The sequence below is a fragment of the Rhinopithecus roxellana genome, chromosome 12, assembly GCF_007565055.1.
Source record: "Rhinopithecus roxellana isolate Shanxi Qingling chromosome 12, ASM756505v1, whole genome shotgun sequence".
NCBI classification, from domain to species: Eukaryota; Metazoa; Chordata; class Mammalia; order Primates; family Cercopithecidae; genus Rhinopithecus; species Rhinopithecus roxellana.
The window spans coordinates 117,390,865-117,406,157 of record NC_044560.1 but is presented as its reverse complement, the minus strand read 5'-3'; positions in this window follow the sequence as shown (position 1 = coordinate 117,406,157).

The following is a 15,293-nucleotide window of genomic DNA, read 5'->3' as shown; positions in this document are numbered from 1 at the left end:
AAGGAGCAACAAGAGGTTAAATAAGTTGCGAGGATGGAGCAGAAGAGGTGGAAGAGAAGGAATAGAGGGAAGAAGGGGATAAACAGCAGAAGAGGAGAAGGGTACAAAATGAGGAAATGAGGAGCAGAATTCCAGGGAAAAAGAAAACACGAGCTAGAGAGAGAAGGGGCGAATGAGAGATAGGTACAGAATTAGGGAGGGAACCACAGTAATGAAGACAGAGGGGCTGAGCACAGTGTCTCACGCCTGTAATCCCAGCAATTTAGGAGACCGAGGCAAGGGGATTGCTTGAGTCCAGGAGTTCGAGGCCAGCCTGGCCAACATAGTGAGAACCCCATCTCTGCCAAAAGAAAAAAAAAATTAACCGGGTGTGATGGTGCACACCTGTAATCCCAGCTACTCTGGAGGCTGAGGCAGGAGGATCACTTCAGCCCAGGAGGTCCAGGCTGCAGTTAGCCGAGATCCTGCCACTGCACTCCAGCCTGGTCAACAGAGCAAGACGCTGTCTCAAAAGAAAAAAAGGGGTGGGGGACTTCATTGGATATGATTAGTTGTGACATGTTGACTTCTATGTATATAATCTAATAACTTAAAATTTGTTTAAATTATATAGATGAGATTGAGAATTTTAAAATTCCTATCTATAAGGCATGTACATTCTATAAATCTTGGCATCAGAGGTCAGCTTCCACTTGGAATCCCTATTCAGGCCGAGGGTTCTGTCTTTATTCACTTGTTAGACATTCTCTTTCCTTTTCCCAGGGTGGAATAGGAAGTGGGGCAGTGAAGTGAGAGAAAAAAATCACTTTCTGTTATCATGCAATAGTTTTAATTTAATTAATTAATTGATATTTTGAGACAGAGTCTGGCTGTATCGCCCAGACTAGAGTGCAGTGGCGTGGTCTCCTCCAACTGCAGCCTTGCCCTCCTAGGCTTAAGTGATCCTCCTACCTTAGCCACCCGAGTAGCTGGGACCACAGGTATCAGCCATCAAGCCTGGCTAGCTTTTGTATTTTTCTTTTTTTGTAATAAAGGGGTTTCACTATGTTTCCCAGGCTGGTCTCAAAATTTTGGGCTCAAAGAATCCTTCTGCCTTGACCTCCCAAATTACTGGGGTTACAGTTGGGATTCCATAGAGGAGCCACTGCACCTGACCTACATAGTCGTTTTTTGTTTGTTTGTTTTTGAGATGGAATCTCGCTCTCATCCAGGATAGAGTGCAATGGCACAGTCTCAGCTCACCGCAATTTCTGCTTCCCGAGTTCAAACGATTCTACTGCCTCAGCCTCCTGAGTAGCTGGGATTACAGGCATGAGCCACCACATTCAGCTAAATTTGTGTTTTCAGTAGAGATGGGGTTTCTCCATGTTGGTCAGGCTGGTCTCGAACTCAGATGATCCTGACCTCAGGTGATCCGCCCACCTCAGTCTCCCAGATGCTGGGATTACAGGTGTGAGCCACCACGCCCAGCCCATAGTACTTTTTAAAAGGGACATCAGGGTGCAGTGGCTCACGCCTGTAATCCCAGCACTTTGGGAGGCTGAGGCGGGTGGATCACAAGGATCACAAGGTCAGGAGTTTGAGACCAGTTTGCCCAACATGATGAAATCCTGTCTTTCCTAAAAATTCAAAAATTAGCTGGGCATGTTGGCACACGTCTGTAATTCCAGCTACTCAGGAGGCTGAGGCAGGAGAATCACTTGAACCCGGGAGGTGGAGGTTGCAGTGAGCCAAGATTGTGCCACTGTACTCCATCCTGGGTGAGAGTGAGACTCCATCTCAAAAAAGAAAAATTGGAAAAAACAAAGGAACATCAAAGCCAGGGGTGATGGCTCATGCCTGTAATCCCAGGACTTTGGGAGCCAATCATCTAAGGTCAGGAGTTCATGACCATTCTGGCCAGCATGGTGAAACCCTGTCTCTAGTAAAAATACTAAAAAAGTAAGCCGGGTGTGGTGGTGTGCACCTCTAGTTCCAGCTGCTCGGGAGACTGAAGCATGAGAATCGCATGAACTTGGGAGGTAGAGGTTCCAGTGAATCGAAATGGTACCACTGCACTGTAGCCTGGGTCTTCATCTCAAAAAAACAAACAAAAAAATATAAAATAAAAAACAAAAGAGACATCAAAAGTGCTTTTATTCTCATTATGTAATAGATTTCCTTTTTTTTTCTTTCTGGTTCCTCTTCATTTCTTTCTTTCCTTATTCTTTTTTTCTTTTTTTTTTGCAGTTTGAGATAAATCTTAATTTTAAAAATTCCTTTTTAAATACATAATCACTTCTTCTGAAAGACGCCTTTGTGGCATCCAAAAATCAGCTCCCATCATTCCTTTCTGTACATGTATATGTTCTAGTTATTTTCCTGTTGACATCTGAATTTGTTCGATTTTTCAAAAACAATTTCAAAGTAGTTTCTGTTTGAAATTAGTTGTGTCTGTTTCAGATCGAGGTCTGCATGCTTTCTACTCTTTATTATTTACTGGAAACCTTTAACATCAAAATGTAGTTTAACCAGTTAGTCTATTTTTTCAGTTTTCTTTCCTTAGGTCATTTGTTAAAATCTTGAGCTGTGAGCTATTAAGTGCATGTTTCCCTCAAGGCCCTCTGGTCTATGTGGACAAATGTTGAAAGCCCAACTCCTCAGTGTGGCTCCACAGCCCTGTGTCCAGGGCCCCTGCCAGTGTCCAGCCTCTTCCTGGGAGCTTACCTGCATCTCCTGACTCCCTCTGCCCCAGGCATATTGCTTTTCTCTTTTCCCAAACATCAAAACCCTTCCTGTCTCTGGTCATTGTCCCTGCTCTTACCCTATGTCCCTAAATGATCATGGCCCTGTCTCTATCTCCTCCTTCAGGTCTAGGTTCAGAGATGTCTCCCATGCCTTCTCACCCCCATCTGAAGTTCCCTCTGCCCATCAGTCTTTTTCATGTTACTCAGATTTTATTATCTCTGCATCAGTCATATCAGAAATGCTCTTTTTATTTTTTAATTTTTTTTGAGACAGAGTCTCACTCTGTCATCCAGGCTGTGAGTGCAGTCTTGTGATCTCGCTCCCTGCAACCTCTATCTCCTGGGTTCAAATGATTCTTGTGCCTCAGCCTTGCAAGTAGCTGAAATTACAGGTGTATGCCACCGCACTTGGCTCATTTTTGTATTTTAATTTTAATTTTATTTTACTTTTGAGTCTCAATCTGTCGCCCAGGCTGGAGTGCAGTGGCACAATCTTGGCTCACTGCAACCTCCACCTCCTGGGTTAAACTGATTCTCCTGCCTCAGCCTCCCGAGTAGCTGGGATTACAGACGCCCACCAAGCCCAGCTACTTTTTGTATTTTTAGTAGAGATGGCGTTTAACCATGTTGGCCGGGCTGGTCTTGAACTCCTAACCTAAAGTACTCCACCTTTCTTGGTCTCCCAGAGTGCTAGGATTACAGGCCAGAGTCACCGTGCCTGCTCCTATTTTTCTATTTTTAGTAGAGACAGGGTTTCACCATGTTGGCCAGGCTGGTCTCGAACTCGTGACCTCAGGTGATGCGTCTGCCTTGGCCTACCAGTGTGCTGTCATTACAAGCGGGCGCCACTGTGCCTGCCCAGAGAGCCTTTCTGCATGGATTATTTTGAGTGTTTTGTGTCTCCGTTCATTGGAGGATACCTGTTTCCCATCTTGGCCACAGGACAACTGCAGCATCTACTCTGAGGTTGTGGTTCAGATGCTGAGGTGTCTTCAGGGAACACTGGGGCAAGTGTGGGGATGGTCCCACATTTCTTCTGGAAATTTCAAATCTAATTGATCTTGAAGGGGTGGCCTGCCCCTCCACACCTGTGGGCGTTTCTCGTTAGGTGGAAGGAGAGACTTGAGAAAAGAAATGAGACACAGAGACAAAGTATAGAGAAAGAAAAAGTGGGCCCAGGGGACCGGCGCTCAGCATACAGAGGACCCACGCCGGCCCGGTCTCTGAGTTCCCTTAGTATTTATTGATAATTATCTTTACCATCTTAAAGATAAGGGAGTGGCAGGACAATAGGATCATTGTAGGGAGAAAATTAGCAGTAAGACATATGGATAAAGATCTCTGTGACATGAATAAATTCAAAAGAAAATGCTGTGCCTTGAGATGCATATGCAAACATCTCCAGAAACCTCTTAGCAGCATGGTTCCAGCAAGTCCCGCCAGCAAGTCCCACCTTATGCCATAAGGTGGTTTTCTCCTGTCTCAGTAAACAGAGCATACAATCGGGTCTCACACTGAGATGTTCCATTGCCCAGGGACTGGCAGGATTTTTAACCAGCAAGCTGCCTTCAGGCACTTGTTTAACAAAGACACATCCTGCACAGCCCAAAATCCATTAAACCTTGAGTCACCACAGCACGTGTCTCCTGCAAGGACAAGGTTGGGGGTAGGGTCACAGATTAACAGCATCTCAAATACAGAACAAAATGGAGTCTCTTATGTCTACTTCTTTCTATATAGACACAGTAACAGGCTGATCTCTCTTTCTTTTTGCCATAGATATGAACTTCCTGTTGCTATGTATTAAGGCTTCACTAGGGTCAGAAAAGCCCTACAGACCAGACCTTGTATCCTCAGGCAGTGCCAAGGCATCCCCAGTTTTGTCATCTGTGTCACTGCCTCACTCCAGCTCCCAGGTCGTCTGTGCTCTGCACATCACCAGGGCCCAGTTTGGCCATTATGGGCAGGGGCTTTGCTACCAGCAGGTGATGCACTCAGAGTCAGGGTCCTGGATTCCCTTCAGGAAGGGTGGGGAGAAGATTAGGGTCCTGAAGGGCATGAAGGACACACCCCTACACAGCTAGTCCTGTTCTGGAGGAGCTGGAGGCTCTGACTTCAGGAAAGATTCTCCCAAGGATCAGAGTGCAAACAGCACAGTGCACTGCAGCCCGAGGGCCACCTCCTCCTGCCAGGGCAGTGGCAATGACTCTCTGCTGGCTGTTCCTTGCCTGTCACAGCACACACACACACACACACACACACACACACACACACACACACACACACGGCAGCTGGGAGCCGAAGGTCAAGAGGCTGTAATATAAATGTGTGGCCGGGTGTGGTGGCTCACGCCTGTAGTCCTACAACTTTGTGAAGGGGGCCTGCCCCTCCACACCCGTGGGTGTTTCTTGCAAGGTGGAGATGAGAGACTGAGAAAAGAAGACACAGACAAAGTATAGAGGAAGGAAAGTGGGCCCAGGGGACCAGCGCTCAGCATACAGAGGACCCGCGCTGGCACTGGTCTCTGAGTTCCCTCAGTACTCATCGATCACTATCTCTACCGTCTTGGAGAGGGGGATGTGGCAGGACTACAGGGTAATGTTGGGGGGAGGGTCAGCAGGAAAACATGTGAGCAAAGGATTCTGTGTCGTAAGTTTAAGGAAAGGTGCTGTGCCTGAATGTGCACATAGGCCAGATTTATGTTTAACTTTACATAAACATCTCAGTCCTGACGTGTAAAGGGGAACAGGCAATGAGCACTCTACTATCTCTTTTTTATAAAAGCACTAGTCCTGGCCGGGCACCGTGGCTCAAGCCAGTAATCCCAGCCCTTTGGGAGGCCGAGGCAGCTGGATCAACGAGACCAGCCTGACCAACATGGAGAAACCACGTCTCTACTAAAACTACAAACGGTGGCGCATGCCTGTAATCACAGTTACTCTGGAGGCTGAGGCAGGAGAATCGCTTGAACCTAGGAGGCAGAAGTTGTGATCCAAGATCATGGCATTGCACTCCAGCCTGGGCAACAAGACCAAAACTCCATCTCAAAAATCAATAAAGAAAAAATAAAAATAAAAACACATTAGTTCTATTCATGAATAGTCAACACAGAACCAAATTCTCTAAAAGGCCTCTTCTGCGGGAACATCCTATTGGAGAAAAAGAAATCTGATAATGACTTTTAGCCAATACAAATATTTAGGCCAGAGAGTCTGCATCATATTTTTTGTTTTTGTTGTGCAATTTGTTTTCTACACAGTTTTCTCTGACTCAGTTTTTAAATTTTCCCAGTACACATTCTATGTTTTGCATTTTACACATAGCGAACTATTGAACTAAAGGCAATGCATTGTGGGGAAAAGAAAGATCAGATTGTTACTGTGTCTATGCAGAAAAGGAAGACACAAGAAACTCCATTTTGATCTGTATTAAGAAAAATTGTTTTGCTTTGAGATGCTGTTAACTTGCAACTTTAGCCCCAACCCTGTGCTCACAGAAACATATGCTGTATTGAGTCAAAGTTTAATGGATTTAGGGCTGTTCACGATGTGCCTTGTTAACAATGTTTGCAGACAGTGTGCTTGGTAGAAGTCATTGCCATTCTCCATTTTCTATTAACCAGGGGCACAATGTACTGCGGAAAGCCGCAGGGACCTCTGCCCAAGAAAGCCTGGGTATTGTTCAAGGTTTCCCCCAACTCAGAGTCTGAGATATGGTCTCATGGGAAAGGAAAGACCTTACATCCCCCAGCCCAACACCCGTAAAGGGTCTGTGCTGAGGAGGAGGAGTGAAAGCGGGAGACCTCTTTGCAGTTGAGATAAGAGGAAGGCTTCTGTAGGCCAGGCACGGTGGCTCATGCTTGTAATCCCAACACTTTGGGAGGCCGAGGTGGGCAGATCACAAGATCAGGAGATCGAGACCATGCTGGCTAACATGGTGAAACCCTGTCTCTACTAAAAATATAAAAAATTAGCCAGGTGTGCTAATGACAGAAATCAAAAAGTTGACAGGTAGTACAGACCGATATGATCAAAGACATGCTGGAAAGAAGCCTATTAAAGATCAGCTTGGATCAAGCTTTCATTCACATCTGCCTGAACTGCACATATTTCAGCCCGAAGGGAAAATTGGTAATCAAGTTGAGAAGCCTATCAACAATGCCTCCTTAATTTGAACATCCCAAAGAATTTCTTGTAGTCCCCAAACCCATATTTCTAATAACGATGGGAATAATTCCCTCCACTCTTCATTACTCACACAAAAAAAATGGGAAGTACACATGAGAGAAAAATCCAATGTAATGAGAGTGGCAAATCATTTAATTATAGCTCACTCTTAAGGAAACATCAGATAATCCATTTAGGAGAGAAACAATATAAATGTGATGTATGTGGCAAGGTCTTTAATCAGAAGCGATACTTTGTATGCCATAGTAGATGTTACTCTGGTAAGACCTTACAATTGTTATGAGTGTGGCAAGACCTTCAGTCAGATGGCGTCTTTTAAATACTATTGTAGACGTCATACTGGAGGGAAGCCTTACAAGTGTAATGAGCGTAACAAGACCTTTGATTGAAGTTCAGCCCTTGTAATTCATAAGGCAATTCATACTGGAGAGAATCCTTACAAGTGTAATGAATGTGGCAAGGTTTTTAATCAGGAAGCACACCTTGCACGTCATCATAGACTTCATACTGGAGAGAAACCTTACAAACATGAAGAATGTGACAAAGTTTTCAGTCACAAATCACACCTTGAAAGACAAAAGAAAAAGAGGAGACGTTCCCGTTGTTTTTGAGAATGCCCTACTGTGTAAGTGGTAGGTTGCTTTTTTTTTTTAAGACAGAATCTCACCTGAGTGAGCCTCTGCACCTGGCCATATTTATTATTGTTATTATTTTTTTGTTTTTGAGATGGAGTTTCACTCGTTGCCCAGGCTGGAGTGCAATGGCGCAATCTCGGCTCACCACAACCTCTGTCTCCTGGGCTCAAGCAATTCTCCTGCCTCAGTCTCCCAAGTAACTCGACTACAGGCGCGTGCCACCACGCCTGGATAATTTTTGTATTTATAGTAGAGATGGGGTTTCTCCATATTGGTCAGGCTGGTCTTGAACTCTCAACCTCAGGCCACGTGCCTGCCTCGGCCTTCCGAAACGCTGGGTTTACAGGCTTAAGCCACAGCGCCTGGCCTGAAGTGGTATTTTTTAGAAAGTAACTGAACTTTTTTTCAGTTTAATGATCCAGGGATGTGTTTCAGAAGGACTCGGGAGCTCTCTTTGAAAGGCAAACAACACGGGAGATAGTACCTGTATCTCAGTAGGAAATTAAGTAATTCAAACGTCAAGTATTTCACGTTAAAAGCTACGGACCTTTAAATAATTCTGAGCCTTGAGATGAAGGTGGTCATACAACCAAAGTCCAATGGCATGCAGGCGCAACTTTTTTTTTTTTCTTTTTGAAACGGAGTTTCGCCCTGTCGCCCAGGCTGGAGTGCAGTGGCGCCATCTGGGCTCACTACAAGCTCTGCCTCCAGGGTTCACGCCATTCTCCTGCCTCAGCCTCCCCAGTAACTGGGACTATAGGCACCTGCCGCCACGCCTGGCTACTTTTTTTTGTATTTTTAGTAGAGACAGGGTTCCCCGTGTTAGCCAGGATGGTTTCAATCTCCTGACCTCGTGATCCACCCGCCTCAGCCTCCCAAAGTGCTGGGATTACAGGCGTGAGTCATCGCACCCGGCCGCAGGCGCAACTTTTAAGAGTTTTCCTGGCCAGGTGCCGTGGCTCAAGCCTGTAATCCCAGCATTTTCGCAGGCGGAGGCGGGCAGATCACTTGAGAAACCAGCCTGGCCAACTTGATGAAACCCCGTTTCTAGTAAACATACAAAGCCGTTACAAGGCGTGGTGGAGCGCGCCTGTATTCTCAGCTACTTGGGAGCCTGAGGCATGAGAACTGCTTGAACAAGGGAGGTGGAGGTGGCAGTGAGCCGAGATCATGCCCCTGCACCCCAGACCGGGCGACAGAGCAAGACTCCATACTGAAAAAAAAAAAAAGGTATACAATTCAGTTTCCTAATATCAATTTAAAAAAAAAGTTTTGGCCAGGCAAGGAGGCTCAAGCCTGGAATCCCAGCACTTTGGGAGGCCGAGGCTGGTGGTTCAAGAGGTCAGGAGTTTGAGACCAGCCTGGCCAATATGGTGAAATCCCATCTCTACTAAAAATACAAAAATTAGCTGGGCATGGTGGCACGTGCCTGTAGTCCCAGCTACTTGGGAGGCTGAGGCAGAAGAATCGCTTGAACCCGGGAGATGGAGCTTGCAGTGAACCGAGATTGCACCACTGCACTCCAGCCTGGGTGACAGAGCGAGACTCTGTCTCAAAAAAAAAAAAAAAAAAAAGTTTTCCTGTAAATAATTAGGAAGACTAAGCAGCCCCAGAGACAAGACCTCCTGGCATCATAGTCCCTTCTTCTGGAGTGATAAAGTAACCTTCCCTGAAGTGTATCAATCCGTCACCAATCAACTTGCTACAACCCATGCACTGGTCTTGAATGGAAAATGTGGTGATTCTGCTAAAGCTTCTCTGTCTTTCCCTCTGTGTGTGTGAAACATTAACGTCTCTACTTGGGAACACGGACCCCCTTCATTTGGAGTTGAGGTTTCCAGGTGGCTATCCTCAAGCTTTGTGTTCACATAAACTCTATACTTAACCATGTATTCTAAATTTTATTATTTATTGCTGACATCAGTTTCTGTCGGATTGTAGGGGCCTCACCAGAGAGGGCACCTGTCGCTATGTTGTAATATCACACTTGCCAAAACGACATGGATTAGCATTTCCCCCCCTTCCTCTGCATGAAGCTCATTAGCTGACACAGATGGTCACCTCCATTACCAAGTAGAGCCACAATGAACTATGTATGACCAAGGGTGTTGTCAAGCCCTCTTTCCTGAGGACTGATTAGTGTTTATCTTGAAAACACTAGGCCAGGCACGATGGCTCACACCTGTAATCCCAGCACTTTGGGAGGCCAAGGTGGGTGGATCACCTGAGGTCAGGAGTTTGAGACCTGCCTGACCAAGAAGGTGAAACGCTGTCTCTACTGAAAATACAAAAATTAGCCCAGCGTGGTAGCAAGTGCCTGTAATCCCAGCTACTCGGGAGGCTGAGACAGGAGAATTGCTTGAACCCAGGAGGCGGAGGTTGCAGTAAACCGAGATCGCGCCACTGCACTCTAGCCTGGGTAACAGTGAGACTCTTGTCTCCAGAAAAAGAAAAAAGAAAACATGTACCTAAAGGGTTGTATAGAACAGTGAAGTTTCTCTGTTTTCAACCTCTCAGCTGTTTGTCTCTATTTCCCATCACATTCAGGTCTAAGGCTCTTTATTAATAAAATGGTTTTTCTTTCTTTCTCTGTTTTCATAGTGAAGATGATTTTTCATCTGGGGAAGATTTTTTTAGTTTTCTATTGTATTTTCTCAACATTTAAAAAGCAAAGTAAAGAGTATTTCTTGGGCCCGGCATGGTGATTGATGCGTGTAATCCCAGCACTTCGGGAGGCCGAGGTGAGGAGAGAAGCTATTTCTCTTACTGTCTCCTGTTTCTGAAGAGGAGGAGGAAGTAAAAGTTGAAAAACAGGAATGAAGTCAGTGGCAAGACCAGCCGGTGCCACTGATGACCAGACCTGAGGTTAAAAGATTAACCCCCAACTCTAACCACATGTGCTCTCAATCTAACACGACCCTTTCACGTGGAACCACTTAGAGCTGTAAGCCCTTAAAAGGGCCAGGAACTCTTTTTTTTTTTTTTTTTTTTTGAGGCGGAGTCTCGCCCTGTCGCCCAGGCTGGAGTGCAGTGGCCAGATCTCAGCTCACTGCAAGCTCCGCCTCCCGGGTTTACGCCATTCTCCTGCCTCAGCCTCCCGAGTAGCTGGGACTACAGGCGCCCGCCACCTCGCCGGGCTAGTTTTTTTGTATTTTTTAGTAGAGACGGGGTTTCACCGTGTCCGCCAGGATGGTCTCGATCTCCTGACCTCGTGATCCGCCCGTCTCAGCCTCCCAAAGTGCTGGGATTACAGGCTTGAGCCACCGCGCCCGGCCAGGAACTCTTTCTTTGGGGAGCTTGGCTCTTAAGATGTAAGTCTGCTGACGCTCCCGGTCGAATGAAAACCTCTTCCTTCTTTAATCCGGTGTCTGAGGAGTTTTGTCTGCTGCTCCTCCTGCTACATTTCTTGGTTCCCTGACTGGGAAGCGAGGTGATTAACGAGGCAGCCCCTTAGGCCGCTCAGGCCTGCCCTGTAGAACATCCGTGTGGGGGACTCTGGCCAGCTTGAGCAATACGGATCCTGAGCGCGCTCCCAGGTAGGCAGTTGCCCCGGTGGAAAGCCTGTCCGAGCGGTGCACAGCAGGCCCCCGCAGAGGATCAACCCAGGGGCTGAGCACTGGGAAGGAACTGGCACTTAAATCTGGAACTCTGAAACTTGGTAACACCGGTCTTTGGAACTTGTCCCCTCCATTTGAGTGGAAGTGTGGCCTGATCACCCACGGTGTGCCTGTACCAGCACCTTGGTTTTTGACTTGACTTGAATTGCTTGATATCTTGGATTTGGTTTTGACCCGGCTTGGATTTCTGGATACACTGATTTTGGTTTTGATTCTGATTTGGTGTAAACTGACAAAGTGCGTGTGTGCCCTTTTTACCCGTTCTTTGTTCTGTGGTGTGCGTGTGGTGTTAGTGTGTTTTGTCTTGAGGAAACATGGGTCAGACACAAAGTAAGCCCACTTCACTAGAAACTGTGTTGAAAAATTTTAAGAAGGGATTTAGTGGAGACTATGGGGTTGCTGTGACACCAGGAAAACTTAGAACTGTGTGTGAAATAGATTGGCCAACATTAGAAGTGGGTTGGCCATCAGAAGGAAGCCTGGACAGGTCGCTTGTTTCTAAGGTATAGCACAAGGTAACTGGTAAGTCAGGATCCTCAGACCAGTTCCCATACATAGACACTTGGTTACAGCTGGTGCTAGACCCCTCACAGTGGCTAAGAGGACAGGCAGCAGCAGTGCTAGTAGCAAAGAGACAGATAGTCATGGAAGGATCCCGCTCCACCCGCCGAGGGAAATCAACTCCTGAAGTTCTGTTTGTCCCAACACCAGAAGACCCATTGCAGGAGATGGCACCAGTGATCCCAGGGGTGCTTTCCCCTTACCAGGGAGAGGCGCTCCCCACTCTTGAGCTCACAGTGCTTGCATCTCCGCAAGACAAACGTATCTCTAGGCCACCCAGAGTAGACAAGAGAGGATGTGAAGCCTCAGGAGAAACCCCTCCCTTGGCAGCTGGACCAAAACTGGGATGCAAATGCCCCTGAGAGAGCAGCGGTGTACTGGGATAGATGAGGATGGGCACATGGTGGAGAGGCGTGTTTTGTGTACCAGCCATTTACCTCTGCCGACCTTCTCAACTGGAAAAACAATACCCCATCCTATACGGAAAAGTCACAAGCTCTAATTGATTTGCTCCAAACTATTATCCAGACCCATAACCCCACTTAGGCTGATGCTACGTCATCAGGAAGAACACGCTCACGTTCCTCTCTAACACAGTTGAAAGGGGGAGAGAGCTCCAAGCAGCGACTAAGTGGCTGGAGGAACAGGCACCGGCTGGTTACCAAAACCCCCAAGAGTATGTAAGGACCCAGTTCCCAGGAACCGACCCCCAGTGGGACCCAAATGAAAGAGAGGACATGCAAAGGCTGAACCCACACAGGGCAGCTCTCCTGGAAGGATTAAAGAGGGGAGCCCGGAAGGCCACAAATGTTAACAAGGTCTCTGAGGTCATCCAGGGAAAAGAAGAAAGTCCAGCACAATTCTACGAGAGACTGTGTGAGGCCTATTGTATGTCTACTCCCTTCCATCCCAATAGCCCTGAAAATCAGCGCATGATTAACATGGCTTTAGTCAAAGCTCAGAAAACATTAGAAGAAAACTGCAGAAACAGGCCGGGTTTGCAGGGATGAATACGTCACAGTTATTAGAAATAGCTAACCAGGTGTTTGTAAACAGGGAAGCAGGAAGCCGTAAGGAAAACAGCAAAGAGAATGAACTTTGGGCCCGGCGAAATGCTGACCTGTTAGCTGCAGCAATCAGAGGGGTCCCCCCAAAGAGGCAAGGGAAGGGGGGCCCCGTGAAAGAGACTCAGCCTGGCTGTCAGAGCTTGCAGCATAACCAGTGTGCTTATTGTAAAGAAATAGGACATTGGAAGAACAGATGCCCTCAGCTAAAAGGAAAACAAGGTGACTCAGAGCAGGAGGCCCCAGACAAGGAGGAAGGGGCCCTGCTCAACCTGGCAGAAGGGTTATTGGACTGATGGGGACTGGCTGGAGGGTATAACGGGGAAGAGAGAATTTAACAGGGAGAGCTCAGGAGGTGCAGAGATGGGAGAAGAGGCGGAAATAGATGGAGATTGAGGACGATCTAAAGATTGGGGAGAAGGAGCAACAAGAGGTTAAGTAAGTTGTGGATGGAGCCCAGCTAATTTTTGTATCTTTAGTAGAGACAGGGTTTCAGCATGTTGGCCAGGCTGATCTGAAACTCCTGATTTCAGGTGATCCACCCACCTTGACCTCCCAAAGTGCTGGGAAAACAGGTGTGAGCCATCACACCTGACCACCCATGTATTCTTGATTGAAAGAATTTGCTTATGTCTTAGTTCAACAGCACCCCTGGGATCACTGGTGCCATCTCCTGCAATGGGTCTTCTGGTATTGGGACAAACAGAACTTCAGGAGTTGATTTCCCTCGGCGGGTGGAGCGGGATCCTTCCATGACTATCTGTCCCTTTGCTACTAGCACTGCTGCTGCCTGTCCTCTTAGCCACTGTGAGGGGTCTAGCACCACCTGTAACCAAGGTGTAGTATACCTTGTGCTATACCTTAGAAACAAGCGACCTGTCTAGGCTTCCTTCTGATGGCCAACCCACTTCTAATGTTGGCCAATCTATTTCACACACAGTTCTAAGTTTTCCTGGTGTCACAGCGACCCCAAGTCTCCACTAAATCCCTTCTTAAAATTTTTCAACACAGTTTCTAGTGGAGTGTAAAAAAACCGTCTTTCCCTGTTTTCTTTCCTTTTCTTTTCTTTTTTTGAGATGCAGTTTTGTTCTTGTTGCCCAGGCTGAAGTGCAGTGGCGGGATCTTGGCTCACTGCAACCTCAACCTCCTGGGTTCAAGCGATTCTCCTGCCTCAGCCTTGCTGAGTAGCTGGGATTACAGCCGTGCGCCACCACGCCTGGATAATTTTTGTATTTTTAGTAGAGACGGGGTTCCTACATGTAGACCAAGCTGGTCTCCAACTCCTGATCTCAGGGGATCCGCCCACCTCGGCCTCCCTGTTTTCAAGGTCAGTAGTTGTGTGTTTACACTGCTGCATTTGGTAAATGTTACTGTACTTTTCTTGTAAGGAAAAATTAAATGTTAGGAATTAATGGCATCAGAACCTTGCAAAAGAAGTTTCTTTAGCCCAGGTATGTGAAAGACACTTCTCTAATTCTCAAGGATGGGGTGATAAAGACCAACCCTCCCAATTAGCCCTTCCAGCCCCCCATGTAAGAATTCAGGCACATCTTCGTACTCATCTCAGACCTTCTCAGGGTAACTTCTCAGGGTAACTCTGTGAAAATGTTTTCACTGTGAGGATAGCACAGCTAAATCCAAAGCAGGTCATTCGGTCCCTGGCAGGAACCCTCCACCGGCTTCCCGGGTTCCCCAGGACAAAAGTCTAGCTCTTCACTGTGGCTCCACAGCCGTGTGTCCAGGGCCCCTGCCAGTGTCCAGCCTCTGCCTGGGAGCTTGCCCGCATCTCCTGACTCCCTCTGCCCCAGTCACATTTGCTTTTCTCTTTTCCCAAACTCCAAAACCCTTCCTGTCTCAGGTCATTGTCCTGCCCTTACCCTGTGTCCCTTGGCAGCTCGTTTATGATGCTGTCCTGTCCCCTTTCTCCTCCTTCAGGTCTAGGCTCAGAGCTGTCTCCCATGCCCTCCCACTGCCATCTGAAGTTCCCTCTGCCTGTCAGTCTCTATCACATTACTCAGGTTTATTATCTGTGTCAATCACATCAGAAACTAGGACTTAAAAAAAAAAAAAAAGGTCTCACTCTGTCCTCCAGGCTGTGAGTGCAGTCTCGTGATCTTGGCTCACTGCAACCTCTGTCTCCTGGGTTCAAGTGATTCTTGTGCCTCAACCTCCCAAGTAGCTGAGATTACAGGTGTGTGCCTCCACACCTGCCTAATTTTTGTATTTGTATTTTATTTTAGAGTCTTACTCTGTTACTCAAGCTGGAGTGCAGTGGTGTAATCTCGGCTCACTGCAACCTTCACATCCCAGGTTCAAGTGATCCTCCAACCTCAGCCTTCTGAGTAGCTGGGATTACAGATGCCCACCAAGCCCAGCTACTTTTGTATTTTTAGTAGAGATGAGGTTTCACCACATTGGCCAGGATGATTTTGAACTCTTGACCTCAAGTGATCCACCCACCTCGGCCTTCCAGAGTGCTAGTATTACAGGCTTGAGCCATTGC